Consider the following 11146-nt stretch of genomic DNA (forward strand, 5'->3'; position numbering starts at 1 on the left):
AAGACTACTGGAATGGGGCTCAGTTTTTAGCTTTTTATTGGTTAATTGGTTAATTTGTTTAAATCAGTTTGCTCATTTGCTACTGTTATATTTTAAAAAAAAGAAATACACTTTATGCTTCGCTGCTTTGCTAGGGTTAAACTGTTCCCGGCGCCATAAAGTGTGCTCTTCAAATTTTCCCTTAGAACTAGCCAGTTCTTTTGATTTAGCACTTAAATCTGTTGCTTTGAGCTCAGCACTTGTTCAGAACTCGTTGTAAGCACTAAATAAGCTACAAATTACTACAGCACTCAACTTTCCTCACTTGTCTAGAGGAAAACAATTTTTAGTACTTAATAAATAAGCACCTATCCAGGCATGTCTAAGGGTCAGCTTCCAGTGTTTTCTCCTGTATCTCTGATGAATCTGGACATCTTGGGACAATGCAGCAATTGCTTCATGTACACAGACAGCCCTCACCCCCTACCACCCAACATTACAACCTGTGAGAGATGCACTTATATAGCTAAAGTGGAAGCAAAGCTCTCTTCATCCAAGACTGGACTAGACAGTCAAGAGGAGAAGGTAAACACTTGCACCACACCACACTCATCACATAGTCCTTCAAAACCTACACCACCACAATACACAATTAGAAACACAAAACACACACCTACATTCATGGAGGCTCTCAATAAAAATCTGCTCAAGCAACAGAGACCTCCAAAGCAGAAAGAGAAGCAACCTCCACCCCCCAACACAACCCAAATGACACATAGAACACAAACTCAGTGTGCCATTTAACCGCAGCCCGTAAGGCATAACAACGTACCCAACACTCTAGTCATAGGTGACATAAGTCAGGCACACTGATGTTCCACTCACCAGGTTACTGTCAGCTGCCTGTCGGGTGCAAGGATCCACCACATAATGCATGCACTCAAGTACAAATATGATTCTGTCATTGTCCATGTTGGTGTGAATGACCTGAGATGTACCTCCCTGGACTACATGAAAAGAGAAATGGAGGAGCTTTCTGATCTTGTAGCCTATGCAGGTATGACCCTAGCCCTGAGTAGCATCCTGCCATCACCCAGAATGATACCACAGTATAAGGACAAAATTATTGATTCAACAATTGGCTAAGGTTCTTGTGTCATTCTAAGGAGATCTAGTATCTGTCTGTCTGGGATGACATGTACGACAGACCACAATGCTCTGCCAGAGATGGCCTGCACCTGTTGCCCTTGGAATTCTGGATACTGGCTAAGGCTCTTTCCACCCCTATAGTGCCTTTTCTAGGCAAGGTTCAAATGACAAATTCACCACCATAACAGGTGCAAGCAAGCAAAATCTAAAGGCAATGCTACTCAATGCTAGACGTTTAAACCTCAAAATGCATTCACTCGAGGCACTCATTAAAATGGAGAACATCGACATCTGTGCAGTGACAGAGATCTGGTTCAAGGCTCCAGAGAGCACCCCTGCATTACCAGGCTATAACTCATACCACACCTTTCGACCACATAACCTGGACCAAAACACTAAAGGCAGAGGCGTGTCCGTATTCATTAAGGATATCCACACCTCTAGGCTAGTTGTTCAGCATAATGCATCCAAGATTATCCAAGTGCAACTAACTCTGGGCAAGATTACAATCCAAATTGTAACTTGCTACAAATCTCCCACCATACCCCAGGATTCTCACTCCTCATTTCTTGATACACTGGAAAATATTAGGTTACAACCCAACACCCTAATAATGGGTTATTTCAACTACCTCACCATTAAATGGGAAAACTACTCATGTACCAACTCTTTTGCTCAATGTTTTCGGGAATTCATAAATTCCAATGCCTTGGATCAACTTACTCACACTCCCACCAGGGGCAGCAATATCCTAAACCTGGTCATTACCAACATGGGTGACCAGTATTCCACAACAGAGGTAAATTCTTTGTTGGTCAGATCCGACCACAAGCTAATCTCCCTAGATATCCACATCCCACCCCCACCCCCATTAGGGAAAACACCGTAAACATTTCTCCAAAGCCAAATTCGTGCTTCTTAAGACAGAAGTGGCAAACTTCACAACACCCATGCAGACAGACAATAGAGGTACGACTGCTGAATCCTACACAAATACACTTTATAAGCACTTACACAAGTGCATGGATCGTGCTATCCCTAACAGAACCAAGATGCTATCCTTAAAAAAAGGAAGCTAATCTGATGGCTCCCTGCCATAAACAAACTCTACAACAGAAGAAAGAAACTGTTGCAAAAAAGTGTAAAATCCCATGATTGGAGGAACTCCCTGGTCAGCCTCAGTAAGAAGCTGAGATCCCTCATAAAATCCTCCAAAATTAGTTACAAAAACAAAATCGCCACTGATTCTAAAGACAACCACAAAGCATTCTATAGCTTTGTCAAGAATCTCAATGGTAACACTCAGATCGGCTCTGAGTTGTAGCATAATGGCACTAAATATACAGAACCAACTGATATTGCCAACATCCTGGCAGAAAGGTTCAGTGCTAAGTTTACCCCCCCCCCCCACCCCATAAAGGGCCCATCTCTATACCAGAAGAATGCAAAGTTCCTGTAATCATGGCTGCACAGGTAAAAACCCCACTCTCCAAAGCCAAGAACACAGCATCTATGGGACGTGACAACATCCCAGGCTGAATGAACTGGCACCTCACCTAAGCACCATGTTCAATCATAGCCTCATCTCAGACTTTGTGCCCACTGAATGGTACACAGTAACGGTTATCCCAGTCCACAAAGGGGAGCCACCATGAACCCCGGGAACTACCCCCCCATTAGCCTAATGAGCCTGGTCTGCAAGGCCATGGAACGTATCATCATGGAACTTATAAACAAAGACATTGCTAATCTCCAAACTCTGGACCCCACCCAGTTCGAGTTTGTAAAAGGCAGATCATGCCTCCTAAACCTGATAGATTTCTTTGAAGTAGTCACCAAAGATGTAGATGGGGTAAGGTGGTTCACACAGCCTATTTAGATTTCGCCAAGGCTTTTGACACCATCACCTACTCTGGAATTATAGATAAACTCACTAAACTAGGTATAAATCCCTATGTCACAAGATGGGCTGCCAGCTGGCTTTCTGACAGAACCCACGCTGTGAAAGTAGCAGACTCCAAATCCGACTTCAGACCAGTGACAAGTGGAGTACCACAGGGTTCAGTCCTGGGTCCTCTCCTGTTTGGTATCTACTTTTCTGAAGTACAGTTTAATACAAAAGGCCTTTGGCTAACAAAGTTCATAGATGACTACAAATTAGAAGCCATAATCAAAACTCCTAATTATGTGGACATCCTACAAAAGGGTCTCACTGAGATGGTGTCAAAGCCATGGCCTCAAGCTCAATGCCAAAAAAGGCATTGTCATCCCCTTTGGTAAAAACTCTGTACCCATGGGGTACTACATAGGTGGTAGTCTACTTAACACTGAAAGTGTGATAAGAGACCTTGGGATACAGGTTGACAGTAGTCTCTCCTTTGATAATCATACCGCCACAGTAGTCAGGAAATCCTTCTACGTGGCACACCTCATCACAAAAGGTTTCTCATCCAGGAAAAAAGAGGTCATTGTTCCCCTCTACTCATCACTCATTAGACCCATTATAGAGTACAACACACCTTTTGGTATGCACCTCACAAGACATCTGCAACAACTGGAAAGGCTGCAGAAATAACCCACAAAAAAGGATTACCGGCCTCAAACAGATGCCCCATGGAGACCGTTTAAAAAAACTTCAGCTTTACTCTGTCACATATTGCCTACTCAGAAGCAATCTCTGCCTAACATACAAAGCTATGTCAAACTCAGATCTGTTGGATATGCTCCACTTAAAGAAATCCCAATCCCTCCGAGCTACATGCTCTAGGGACTTAAGCCTTGTCATCGCAATAAACCAAACATGCTGGAGAGATAGATTCCTGTCCCAGAGACTTCCCATACTCTGGAACAAACTAGTTATCTATAGCAAACAAAGCTCCTCATTAGCACTTTTCAAGAAAAATCTTGATGATTGGATGGGAAATAGGAAATTCACCCCGGGGATCACTTCTGTGGCTCTGCTCGATAGGGGCACAGGAAAATAATTTTCTTGGGTGGTGAAAGCCAGGGTACCATTTTGGCTAGGCTTATATAGGCCCTAGGGCCAATGGCCTAGTCCCTACCTATGAATCTATGAAAATATGAAGAGGACTGTACATCACAAAAAATCATGGATCTTGATGTAATACATTAAGAGAAATAAGTTTTGAAATCAACTGTTTCATGCCTGGCATTGTTGAGTTATAATAATCCTCAACCATTTAACAGGAAAATCAAACATTTTATGAGAGAGTGTACTTGCAAAAATATAATAAGGCAAAATCACAGATGTTAAATCATTTGTTCAGCAGCTGCAAATGTGCTGTGCTGGCCAGGAGTGAACTTGCTAAACTTTAAGAAACAAAACAAGTCCAGGAAAGTGGACTACTGTGCTGTGCATTTCCTACTATCTACAGCTAAAAGAAATAAGCTAACTCTGGGAGACTTGACTACCAAATAGCTGAAACCTACTGAGACCTACTGCCTACTATTATGGAAAAAACATGAAAAAAACATTAAGACCAGCCTACCAACTAACTATTATAGTTACTTCTGCAGGTGCAATTGCCGTAACACTTACTTCTTAAAAACAGGTTCCATGATGCCCATCTGTGAGACCATCAGAGTGATCTTGTGACTGGGGTAGCAGCCAATGGACTAGTGCATGGCACACTCTGCTTGTATACAAAACTTTATTTTGACTTTGTTTTGGGTGCCATAAGCATATGACTATGATCTTGCTGGGTCAGATCAAGTCTGCCATGGGGGAAGCAGGTCGACCTCACCTGTGGGGATGGGGAGGGTTATAAATTGTGTGATAACTGATTACAAAATAAAAAAGAAGCCATAGCCACAGAAATGAGAGCAGCACTTTATTGCTGATGCAGTAGTGTAATGGTTAGTGTTTTTTCCTCACATCGAAGGTTCTCTGGTTTGATTCTCAGCTGGGGTGCCTTCGGTGCTGAATCTGCATGTCCTTCCTGCATATGTGTGGGTTTCCACTGGGTGCTCTGGTTCCCTCCCACATTCCAAAGACATGCATTTGGAGCACATATTCCTGGGCCTCTGCTGAAAATGGGCTCTGCCCCAATTAGACTTTCCTGGTAAACAAATGTTAAATAAAATAAATGGCCTAATTTTAGGTTTCGAAAAAAAAAATATGCCCCCCTCACTTACTCTAGTAGAAGAAGCCAAGTAAACTGGTTGTTCAAATGGAGAGGTGAAAGGTCAGGAATATAACTGCTACTAATTTAAGAGAGATGGGCAGTTTGTATGGTGAAAACAGACAGTGGAGAAATATTGTCTCTCTTTCTGTCTCTCTCCTTTTAAACACTGACACTGTAGTGATGTCCTGATGTGCCACCACCAACAGACATTTATGGCGCCCCACAGCTAGCTCCAGGCTTTAGGCAGCTGCCTAAAGAGCCTAGTGCTGGATCCAGCCTTGCATGCAATGGAGGTGGTGGCTGATGTACAGGGGATAATGACTTTGTTATAGGCTACATTCAAGCTGGTATATGCAAACTGCATTTCCCCCCAATTAACTTACAACCTGATGTAAATGTTGCAACTGTTTGTGAAGCATGTTGCATGTTGTGATCCAGGTATTAGACATGTTGCACAATGCTCAGTTCAGTGCACATTTTTATTTACATGTTACTAAAAAGCCTTCAGCAGCTTATATTGTTATACTGTCTTAATGGTGTTTGTGTGCCAGGAGCAAGTAATGCACATGTAATAAAAGATAATCACACTGGTACAAATGCTTTCACTGCAAGCACATACAATTAATTGAAAGAGTGCATTTGGCCTTACTCAACAGCTGCATCAGGCACACTTGTGTTTTGCATTCTTGTCCTTCGAGATAAGTTTATTATTATTAAGATTATATTATGACATTAGACTCTTGCAAAAATATGTAGACATGAACATTACACCCAGGGGGTTAAGAGCAGATTGGCTGCCTGCCTTTGAATTTTCGGAAGAGGAGTTTGACCTTTTAAAAGAATGGAAAAGAGTTTCTTTGCTTTGTACTACTGATTGGCTTAAAATCTTGATAACAAGAAATATCCATGCACAGGAGAAGGCACGGAATGCCATCATGCAGTTACAAGAGGCACTAACAGCTGACACCTCCGAAAATAGCTTTTCTAGTAAGCTACATGAAATTTAGCTAAATGTGGCTAAAGTGGAGTCGGAGGTTATTGCAAGGAAAAAGAAAACAAGCCGTGACACTAATGACTATAACAGTGGTATAGTCTTTTCTTGGCAATGTAAAGAAAGTAGAGGGTGTTCACGACAGGTCAGCAGAAGGAGTAGAACACGTTTGGGTCAATCTTCTCATGATACGTCTGCCTCTTCGGGTGAGTTGGTGTCTAACAGATGAAAAAGTGTGTCGTTCGAAGATGTCAGCAAAGCGTTTGGTGGCCCTCCCCAGATGGAGAATGTGGAGAGTTCAGAGGATCAGAATCGGGGGAAAGGCAGTGGAAGAAGGTTTTAGGGAAAGGAAAAAAGAAACTGAAGTGTCCTGTGGGACACATTGATGTATGCACTGTTTCCACTTCAGTGAACCCTTTCCCTGTTAGCCAATGTTTCAGCTCTACACTGCAACAAGTGGAGAGGATGAACATCAATTTTCCTTTCACTTTGACTGAGTTAAATGTTTGTTCTTTACCTAGCATATTCACTTCTTTTAGTGATAATAATATGGTGAATTTGGTGAATGGCACTGATCCAATGGGCCTTGTTTGTGACACTAGAATTTCAAATGAAGAACTTAATATTGTTAATTTGTCAGACTTGGTTATAACGGATGTAGCAGTGAGTGTGTTGCTTAAAGGCACAAAGTTTGTCCCCACGTCTTGTCCTTCATTGGCTGACATTATAGGTGAAATAAAGAGGTTTTGTAGAAAGTTGAATTTAAATGTATATTTTGGTGTTAAAGGGCATTTGCCTTGAATGAATCAAATGAAGATGACATGGAGGACTCATTACTTGATGTCTCTATTCATGATAATCTGTTTATGGACTGGGACATAGATGAATGTTTGGAAAAATAACTCTGATGTATTTAGTAGTGATAGTGCTTGTTTTTCTACTGGGTATGGCAAACTGAATGTACCCAAGGTACCTTTCAATAGCTCTTTTGTACCTCCAAAAAATTCAAATGCTATCAATGTTTTTGAACGTGCATTATGTAAGCAAATGGAAGATGTATATTATCAGTATGTAAGAAGCTCCAAAGTATGAAACTTAGGGAGCAATGGTTGGCATTAAAACAGTTACGTGACCTAACCAATAAGTATGTTTTTACACAAGCAGATAAAGGTGGAAATTGGGTCAATTTAGCAAAGAATGACTACAATAATATGGTTCTGGAACTGTTATCAGATAACAAGGTTTATGAAAAGTTACACTCCAATCTATTGAAGGATTTTAATGATGGTTTATTCGAGTTACTGGAAAGAGGGGAAAGGCTGGGATTTTTTGACCATAGGGATGTCAAAAAATCACATCTAAAAAATCCAAGGGATGACAGGTTCTTTGCTATTCCATAAGTCCATGACAAAACCTCCTGGAAGACCGATAGTCTTGGGGGTGGGATCTCTTTTTTACAGAACCTGGGAATTTTATTGGATTCTCAGTTAAACGTATTTCTCCCGAGAGTCCAGTCACACATCAAGAATACTTCTCATGTGTTGGACTGCATTAATAAAATACAGTGGGAATCTGACTTTTATCTTGCTAGTGTAGATGTTAAATCCTTGTACACCAATATTAACATTGGAAAAGGTCTGGAAGCTATTGTCAAAATGATGGGGGAATGCCCTAAAACTACTTATATATGTCAACTTTTGGAATATGCTTTGACACATAACTACTTTGTTTTTGATGGTGAATATTATTTACAGTTGAAGAAAATAGCAATGGGGTCGGCATTTGCCCCCTCATATGCCATTTTGTTTATGGCATTTTTTAAAAATCAGTTTATTTATCTGACACAATTCATCAGAAACAGGGTAGTTATGTTTAAATGTTTCATAGATGATCTGATTTTTGTGTGTAAAGGGGAATTATGTGAATTTGATGACTTTATGAGTATGTTAAGTCAGAATACTTTTGGTTTAGAGTTGAGATATAGGACTAATAGGAAAAATATGCAATTTTTGGATGTGGAATTCTGTTTGAATGATAGGGGAAATTGGCACTATAGGCCCTTTCATAAGGTAACTGCTGCAGATAGTTTTTTGTAGTGCACACCCCCAACATCTAATAAAATCTCTACCATATGGGGAATTTAAAAGAATTATGACTAGCACTTCAGATAATATAGTGTTAGAGAGAGAATCTATTATGGTGAAAGTAGATTGTTAAAAGAGGCTATACTGAAGGGTACATACAGGAAGCTTCGAATAAACTTAAAGGGAAGGTCAATCATAGAGAAAAATCAAGCAGTCCTAGGATACACCAGAGAAATATGAGAGGAAGGAATGTTGGAATAAATAAGGTAGAGTCCCTACTTTTTGTGACCAAATTCTCTCCCCTCTCAGAAACATTTAGAGGTTTAGTGAATAGTTTGTGGCCAATAATTTATAGGGATGAAGTTATTCCCAGAGAGAGTTAAATTTTCATATGGTCATTTCTATAACCTTAAGGAGCTACTTAAACAAAAGGCTGAAGGTACATTAGGGACTAGAAGAGGTGCATTCCCTTGTGGAGCATGCAAAATATGTAATAAAATTAAAAATGCGGATGGTTGGATAATTAATGGGAAGAGATTTTGTATAAACAAAGTTTAAATGTGATTCCTGTGGGGTGGTCTACATTATTGGATGTGGATGCACACCGAGGAAGTGGTATGTAGGACAAACCAAAAGAAAGGTGAAATTAAGAATTTTGGAACATCTGGGAGATGTGTGGAATAGAAGAATGGAGAGGCCGGTGGCTCAGCATTTTTGCACTGTCCATGAGGGTAGCACTGACAGCTTCTTCTTTAGCATTTTAGCACAACCCTACGGGTGCCATCATTTGGGGGGAGATGAGTTTAAATGGAGACTTATCAAGTTAGAACTAAAATTATAGTGAATTTAGGTACTTTATTTCCTAGAGGTTTAAATTTGGAAATTAATTGGGATGTGTAGGTGGTATATCTATTAATTTGATGAAGCAGTAGGTTTGTTTTACTACGGTAATACATATGTAGTTTAGTGAATGAGCTAGGTAAATTTTGCACATTGTGTTTCATGAAGATGAACTTGTTTAATATAATACATAAAATTAATTTAACATTTTTATATTTACGAAAATTTAGTACAAAAACGTAATTTAATATGTATTTAACAAAAGCATATAATGGTTATGTTATTTTGTGGACATTTATTATGTGAAGGGAATATAATGTTAATTATTGTTAACACATTGAAGGTAATAAGCAGAATATGATAAAAAATGACATGTTGGTACAGTGTATAGAGTTCAAAGTTTTTTGTTTTTTTTTAATACTGTGTGAATGTCACATATTTTTTGGGCCATATGGGGGTACATCTTTAAGCCAGGATGATGATTTATATGTATTTAATTGTGTTTGGGAATCAATTAAATTTAATTGAATTAAGTGCATTAACACATTTGTAGTGGGAATATAAAAGAGCTGCTTGAAGTGCATTGAGTTATTCCTTTGAAGGCTTGTGTGGCCGAGGTACCGGGTGAATTGGCAGCTATAGCAGTACTTCCTGAGTGTTTATTTTGCCCTTCAAGATAAGTCTCAGGAGTGGTCTTGCTGTTATACTTGTAATCATGTCTATAGGCATACTCTGAAATACATACACACACAACAGATGAAATAGACTGCATCCACACAGTTTGTGTCTATCAAGATTTCCATCTTACTACAGCTTTCCTGACATGTACATCATCTCCCATGCATGTACTTCTCATCTATTTTTTTTTCACAAATCTGTAGCAATTTATTTACTACACTATAATCTTACATTTAGTTTATGGTCAATGTGACAGTTTTATTTCTGAGGAATATCCCTGTGCATTGCATTGCATAATGATTTGAATGTCTCCTTCTGTGTCACTTCCTAGCATTCATCACATTCATGTTACTACCAGTATTGCAATTGTATTCATAATCATTACTTATATGGCCACTAAGTCGAGATGTTCCTTAATTTTGTCAATTTTTGTTCACACATTTATGTGTGTGCTTTTCCATTATTTGTGCATTGGGACTTTCAGCCATGGGAAGTTGCACATTTAAGTTACTTGCAACCTTTTCAAACTCATTTTTCCTTATTAAGATTTACTCCTGTGTTATATATGTTAATATATGTGACAATGACAGAGAAGTTCTCAGATCTCCACTAAAATATTGTGCAACTGTTATCAACCTTCCTTGTATACATATTTGTATTGTTAGGCCTCCCCTTGCTTTTATCTATTTCTATTTGACCTATCTACTGCTGTGCCATGCATGTGCACTTGCTGACATACCTCAAGTTTGTGTCCTCTCCTTTGTTTACATCATGTACATAAGTTCTACCTTACCTCACTGTGACATTAAGCCTGTGTTGGCCTTTGTTTACATTATGTACATGAGCCCTGCCTTACCTCAGTGTGACATTAAGCCTGTGCTGTCCTTTGTTTACATCATGTACATGAGCCTTGCCTTACCTCACTGTGACATTAAGCCTGTGTTGTCCTTTGTTTACATTATGTACATGAGCCCTACCTTACCTCAGAGTGACATTAAGCCTGTGTTGTCCTTTGTTTACATCATGTACATGAACCCTGCCTTACCTCAGTGTGACATTAAGCCTGTGTTGTCCTTTGTTTACATCATGTACATGAGCCCTGCCTTACCTCAGTGTGACATTAAGCCTGTATTGTCCTTTGTTTACACCATGTACATGAGCCCTGCCTTACCTCACTGTGACATTAAGCCTGCGTTGTCCTTTGTTTACATTAGGTACATGAGCCCTGCCTTACCCTAGTGTGACATTAAGCCTGTGTTGTTGGCTTGATCTGGGGCTCC

Source organism: Protopterus annectens, chromosome 9.part0 (genome assembly GCF_019279795.1).
Source record: "Protopterus annectens isolate FY-2018-M chromosome 9.part0, PAN1.0, whole genome shotgun sequence".
In the NCBI taxonomy this organism is placed as follows: domain Eukaryota; kingdom Metazoa; phylum Chordata; order Ceratodontiformes; family Protopteridae; genus Protopterus; species Protopterus annectens.